Raw genomic sequence first — 6,966 nt, forward strand, 5'->3', positions numbered from 1 at the left:
ATTGCATGGTTTCTCTTATGAAAAACTCAATATATAAATAAAGTGCAAAATAAAAGATAATGGGAAGTAGTGAGAGTTTTGGCATATGGTAAGATAACCAAGCGATGAATGGAGGGAAGTGAAATGAAAAAAGAGACTGGAGAATTTGAAGTGCTATGTAGATGCACCAAGTCCCTACTAGGAATGTGATCATTATGTAAAAAAATTGATTGATAGATAGATAGATAGACAAACAGCTGGATGGATGATAGATTTAGAAGTGGTCTAAGACACGCAGGAAGGTAGGAGGAGAGGGGAAAGGGTTAAAAAAGGAATTAAGAAACATCATGTACATGCACCAACTTCCCGCAATGTCAACCATTATGCACTAAAACATGTACCAATAAAAATATATAAAAATATGAAGCTACTAAGACTTGAATCCCACTGCGTACCTCTCCGATTCTCCCTCCTTTCATGCGGTTTAGCCACTGACCTAAATAATTTATGTATCTCATATATATCTTCTTGCATGTTAACTATATATATATATATATCCCACGTCTTTAAATACATATGTTATCTATTATTGAGTGATTGTTTTGCATATTTGTAAACTTCATGTGCAAATTATCAAAAATTTGTATCCTTACGTCCTCAAGAAAGGATATGTTGAGGATTGTGTCCTCAAAAAAAGATATGTTGCAGTAATAACAACCAGAATGACTGATTAAGACTTTATCTTGAAATAGAGAATGTGAATGCAATCAAGTTGAGACATACAAGAGTACAGTGGGGCCTTAATGTGAACAATGTCCATATATAAGTAAGAGAAAGAGACAAAAGGTAAAACACTATGTGAAAATGAAGAGATTGGAGTAATGTATTTTCAAGCCAAGGGATAATAAATATTGATGGCAACCACCAGAAACTAGGAGAGGCATAAAACAGACTCTGTCTCAGCCTCCAGAAGGAATCAACTCTGACAACACCTTTATTTCAGACTTATGGCCTCCATAACTATGAGATAATTAATATCTATTATTTTGAGCCAGAGTTGTGGTAACTTCATATGGCAGTGCTAGAAAATGAACACATCCTTCCCAGAATTGGGTTTCAGGAGGCTAAAAATTCATCTCTTCCCCATTCCAGACCTACCTATCTTGTTCAATTTAACATTTTGCTAATCAGTTTTTTGTTTGTTTGTTTGTTACTCTGACAAAATATCTGAGATAGCCCAACTTAAATGAGCAAAGATTTATTTTGGTATGATGGTATCAGGATATCATTTTGCGCTCATAGTATCAGAGATTTCAGTCCTTGGTTAGTTTGCCCTTTGCTCTGGGACAACAACAATGTTGAGACAGTACGTCATGGCATGGGCATGTGATCAAGAAAGCCGGTTACATCATGGCAGCTGGGAAGCAAAGAGAAACAGGAAGGTGCCAGGGTCCTGATATCCCCTTCAAGGGAACATTTTCAATGACCTAATATCCTTTCACAAGGCCTTACTTCCTAAAGATTTCACTACCTCCCAATACACTCTTGGGTTAGGGATGAGGCCTTCAATACATGGACCATTGGAGAACATTCAGGGCCCAAAACCTAGCACATAACAAGTCAGTGAAGTAAGACTGCTACGGCTTTACGTGAAGTTCTGTGTCTCCCTCCATTATGTTCAAGAAGTGGTTTTCTAAGTTTTTGTGTACAGAACCACACAGAGAACTTGTAAAACCCTGAATGCTTGTCTGCCTTAAGAATCTGATTCAGTACATCTGACATGGAGACTGAGAAATTATTCCAAACAAGTTTTTGGCTTCTGTTAGTGCTACTGATCCACAGTAGTGCATTAGTATCATTTGGTCTGCTGACAAACTAGGTCATTCATAGACTTTAAATAAAATGTAGTAACTTCTAGACTCTATCTCTTTCATTACACAAACTGTTTATAACTTTATATTTTAAATTATTTTGGACTACAGTAAAATAATTTAAAACATGTTGGCCAAACACAGGAAGGAAATGTGCTTTGGGCCAAAACAGAAGTTAAAGATACAAAGATAGCTTTGTGTCAGCGTTATTCACATACAAAATTCTGCAGGTTATACATTTCAAACTAGATTTTATTTTTATATGAACATATGCACTCAAATATATCTTTAAGAAGACAATTGTAAAGTAAGATGTCAGTTGAAGTCATTTCTATGTGATGAACTTTGAAACAAACCCAGAATTCTGGGCTACTGAAAACTACACAATTCATGAAGAACAAATTCATTTTTTCCTTTCTCCGTCCATTTCTTTCTATGCTTTCCAACTGTAGGATGAAATAAGAGACAATTAATGTTTATACACCATTAACACACACTAATGACTTTTAAAATCTGACCTAATCCTATGTACACCTGCATCTCAGTAAGGTCAAACAAACAAAAAAACCTTTTCTTCTTATAACACAGACTCTTTGCTATCAGAGTGCTCAGTAACTTAATGGCTTCAATAATGCGATCAAAACAATCTTACTGCTTTTTTGGTGAGCACTATAAATGCCTGGTTGTTTTTCTTTGAGAAGCTACTCTGTGATTTAAATAAATCTTTCTGCTTGTGTTTATTTCATTTACATAAACTATGTATATTTCCTTAAACTCCTGGGTCTTCCGTTTTCATATATGCAAAATGAGAATGAGGTTATCAGATGTCCACAGATCTTAAAAAATTCAGAAAGAAACAAGTAGAGGTGTATAGATGAACTTCTAATTCAGTAATAAACAATAATCTGATTGTTTCTTTTTGTTTGAATGCTCTATGAAATCTAAAATGAACCAGTATTTCTGGATTGGTCACGAAGTGTCTAACTTGAACTCCTCACTGCTTTCCTACTCTGTCAACAGTCAACCTTCTGAAAGGCATTGTTTTAATAAGAGACTATATTTCTGTGATCATGTGATGAAGACCCACTTAGTACATGGCCCACCTGCTTTAGCTGCTGCTTCTGGTGATCTTTCTCTACTGGTCTGCATTGTAAAGGCTGTTAAATTTCCTGTTTGTAGTAATTTTTATAGCTACAATAAAGGTCTTTAGATAAAGGTACTTTAGAATGAAGTACATGTCAGAATATGTTGGTTGCCTTCTCTTTATCTAATACACAAGCACATTGTTAACATTAAACTTTTTAAAAGTAAATTTTAGTAATATTTTATTCACTGAAATTTGAAAACATAAAGCTATCAGTACCAGCAGTATGTGAGGAATGGTTAGTTAATACTAAAGGATATAAACCAATACCTGAATTCCTAAGAGATGTTGACCTGTCACTACAGGTACTTTTGGTGTCCTTCTTCCAGTTCTTCATTTTTGTCCTCTTTCTCTTCTTCTTTCCCTTCACCTTGTTGATCTTCTTCATCCAAAGATTCATAGTAATGTAGCAATGCTTCCTCAGCAAGGAATGACAGAGACTTCGGGGCCATGACATCATGTGAAAAATATTACAACTTACACACAGTTTCAGCATCCAGTACCTTATACTCTGAAAAACCTGTAAAGTAGAATCATGTAAGAAAAAATAACAAAGAATATTGGGTCCCATTCCTATTGGTTGATACAATACTTCCATGGCTCTCACATTTCTTCTGCTCAACAGTTATAGTGACATTTCCCCCTCTTTCTCATTCCCTGTGTTGCTTATTTTTTCTGAGTCATGGGACAAAAGGGATCAGAATTATCTGAGTCTGATCATATATGCTAGGTTTTTTTGTCAGAATTTTCTTGAAAAAGAATTTGTTTGACTTAAAGACAAATTTATGATGAAGTTCATTGGTTCCTCAAGCCCTGAAAATGTAAGTTTTACACTTTTCAACCGGTACATCATTTTCCTGGTTCATCCTACCAATAATTTTTACATTTTTTACAGCTGTCAACCAAAAGTGAGGAACGAAACTATTTACCTTTCACCCTGAGTTTCTCCTTCCATTTCCTCCCAAGCACCTTTCTGAACATCTGCTAAACAGTAATTCAACTTCTGTCTGTTGTACACTGAGTATCTTCCATCCCTCATCAAACACAAAGCGGTAGAAAGCAACATTCTTTTTTTCATGACTGTAACTTCTCTAGAGATCTGGGCATCTTTGGGGCACACTGGGCCATAAGATTTTTGACAACACATTTGAGAGATGCAAATGAAAACAACGCTGAGATTCCACCTCACCCCAGAAAGAATGGCTGCTATTATGAAATCAACCAATAACAATTGGTGGCGGGGCTGTGGGGAAAGAGGAACCCTGCTCCACTGCTGGTGGGAGTGTAGACTGGTGCAAGCACTGTGGAAATCAGTATGGAGATACCTCAAAGAGCTAGGACTGGAAGTCCCATTTGACCCCACTTTTCCCATGCTAGATATCTTCCCCAAAGAATTACAAGAATCATACCACAGTGATATATGTGCGCCCATGTTCATAGCAGCACAGTTTGTAATAGCTAAATCTTGAAAACAGCCCAAATGCCCACCAAGTGGAAACTGGATAAAGAAAATGTGTTTTTTTATAAAAAAGAGTACTACTCAGGCATAAAGAATGAGAAATTAGAGACATTTGTAGCTAAATGGATCCACACTGAGGGGATACTCTTAAGTGAAATAAATAGGACACACATGTGTAAATACGGAATAATTTCGCTGGTGTGAGAAACTGAAAGTGTAAATAAGGACCAAAAGGTATAATAGATAATGTGAAATGGAAGAAAAGGGACAAAGGGGAAGGGGAAGAGGCAGTGGTAGGGGAAAGGAAAGAAGGGAATGGAATTAATATGAGAAAATGAAAAAATGGAAACAAACTCTTTGTAGATAGGGAGAGGTGGAGGGGTTGAAGGGAGGGCAGGGGAAGGGGGAAAATATAAACCAAGATAGACTATGTAAAGGTATAAATTTCCAATGATAAATGTCATTATATTGTATACCGAAAATGTACCAATAAGATTAATTTTTAAAAAAAGATTTTTGACAACACTGACTTGCTGCTTAAAGCCAGACAAACTCTGGACTTGGCCTTGCAAGGGAGTCAGCTGCAGCTACTAAGGAGGCAAGGGCGCAAGGACTTTGCTGCCACTCCCAGCCTTGACCCCTCTGTTAGATGCCCAGTCTCTCTGGACATGAGCCATCAGCTGGAATCTCATCCCCTTGGACTTTGGCTTCCACTGCCATTTCCTCTGCCTTCTGGGATGCTGCCCTAGCCATACGGTCCCTCTGCCTCCCACCACAGGGCTCCTCTGCTGGGTATTCATCCCCCCAGCCCTCGGCTCCCACTCCCGGCTCTTCCTGCTCCCCGTGCACAGGGAGGTTCCTCTCCCAGGTCTTCAGGTAACCCTGGGGTGGTGCCTTACTACCACCGCCATTTGAGGACAGGGTCATTTTAGCAGATACTGGATACAAGGGACCAGGCTAGATCACAGGAGGGGGACCACAAAACCCAGGAATCACTCACTGGTACCTGCCGCTTCTCCCCGCTCCTCACTGTCTTCTTCCTCGCGTTCTTTTTCCTCTTCATCTTTCTCCTCTACCGGCCCCCGGTCCTTGTCGAAGGCGGGTTGGGCCACCAATTGCTCACTCTCCTTTTCCTCAAAGTTTCGGAGAACCATCTGAAAGGCTAGAAGTCCCACCGCTCCCGCCGTCAAAACCAACAATTCCGCAGGCACCTCGACATCATGGAGGGGTTTCGGGCCCAGGCTTGTTTCTTCATCAGCTTGGCTCTGTCCTCCTGGGGCCGGGTCGTCCTCACCGGTAGCAGACACGGCTGAAGCAACGTGCAAGGAGGACCAGAACAGGAGTAGAGATCAAGCGTTTGTTTCCGACGCTGGCGAAGATGGCGGCGCTGCTGGTTGCCACGCGGCCTGCTGGGAGCGTTGAGGGCATTGAGGCCAACGGTTGCCTAGGGAACAACAGACTGAGAGAGCACAAGTAGAAATCTGGCCACAGTAAGGACAAATCCATTACGACTGTGCCTTTAGCCCCTGGTATGGAGAAAGGCAGGAAAGGTTTGGATGTGCAGATGGTGGATGAGGTGACAAATATTCAGATGTGCTATTGATCGACAAGGCAGAAAGGTTTGGATATGCTGGTGATGAGAGAAGAGCCTGGAAGGGTCAATAAAGGATTAAGCCCCCCTCCCGCTTTCCTGAAGCTCTTTGAGCTCATTTGCTGGGTAGTGAACTTTAATAGGTAGGCCCTGTGTACAATGAATGAGCAAGATCCTCAGTTTCCCTTAAGGAGTTTGGTCCCTGGGCTAGCCTAAAAGCTTACATGAGCCCTGTTGTTTTTATGTTGACATTGCTGGCAAAACTGATGTATAGTCTTCCAATAGTCTGGCGCCCTAGCAAATGAGAAATGTGATTTGTTTCACAGTGTCAAAGTGAGGACAATTTCTATCAGTCTGCTCACAGTCATTTATTGTAAAAAGCATATAAATTAAATATCAGCAATGTGTAGAAAGAAACTGAGACAGAGGGAGAATTTGGACACTGTAGCATAATTAAACCCACTTAGAAAACATACATGTTAAAATAAATTCTATCAGAATGGAGAATTGAGATGTTAAAAACAGTTCCTGGAAGGTGTTTAATGAATGCTCTATAATTCACTTCCAGCCTAAGAAGAGTAAAGGAGGGAAAGGTACTACTTTTAACGGTCCAGGCCTAAATATCACAGATAGTAAAAGACGATGCTCCTAGAATGATTTTTGAGTCAGCAATCCAAGATTCTTTGTTGTATTCACTTCTGCTTACCAAAGATTTTGGGTGTAAATAATTCTTAAAATTATGAAGAAATAAAATCAATTTTATACTTACTCTACCATTATTACTGTGCATAAAACCCCAAAAAAATACCGACAGTGTAAATCATATTTCATCCTGTCTACATTATATTCCAACAACCCTTAGTCTTGCATGGTAATCAGGGTCTGTTTGTCTTATTGGTAAGTAAACTCCTTTCTTTGCCTA

The 6,966-nt window shown here is 39.3% G+C and overlaps 1 long non-coding RNA gene across 2 annotated transcripts; it reads right to left on the bottom strand.

The window, feature by feature from the left end:
• Positions 1 to 2,112: 2,112 nt before the first annotated feature.
• On the bottom strand, positions 2,113 to 5,908 carry LOC147822546 (uncharacterized). Of its 2 annotated transcripts, none has more exons than XR_015445546.1 (3): positions 5,454 to 5,908; positions 3,265 to 3,514; positions 2,113 to 2,296 (listed from the first exon to the last, which is right to left on the bottom strand). It is a non-coding gene; the product is annotated as an uncharacterized LOC147822546 (long non-coding RNA). The 2 variants fall into 2 exon arrangements; XR_015445545.1 differs by having other exon boundaries at positions 5,460 to 5,903.
• Positions 5,909 to 6,966: the final 1,058 nt, after the last annotated feature.

Source organism: Heterocephalus glaber, unplaced genomic scaffold, assembly GCF_053883595.1.
Source record: "Heterocephalus glaber isolate CG9 unplaced genomic scaffold, H.glaber_assembly_v1.0 deba00001613, whole genome shotgun sequence".
NCBI classification, from domain to species: domain Eukaryota; kingdom Metazoa; phylum Chordata; class Mammalia; order Rodentia; family Bathyergidae; genus Heterocephalus; species Heterocephalus glaber.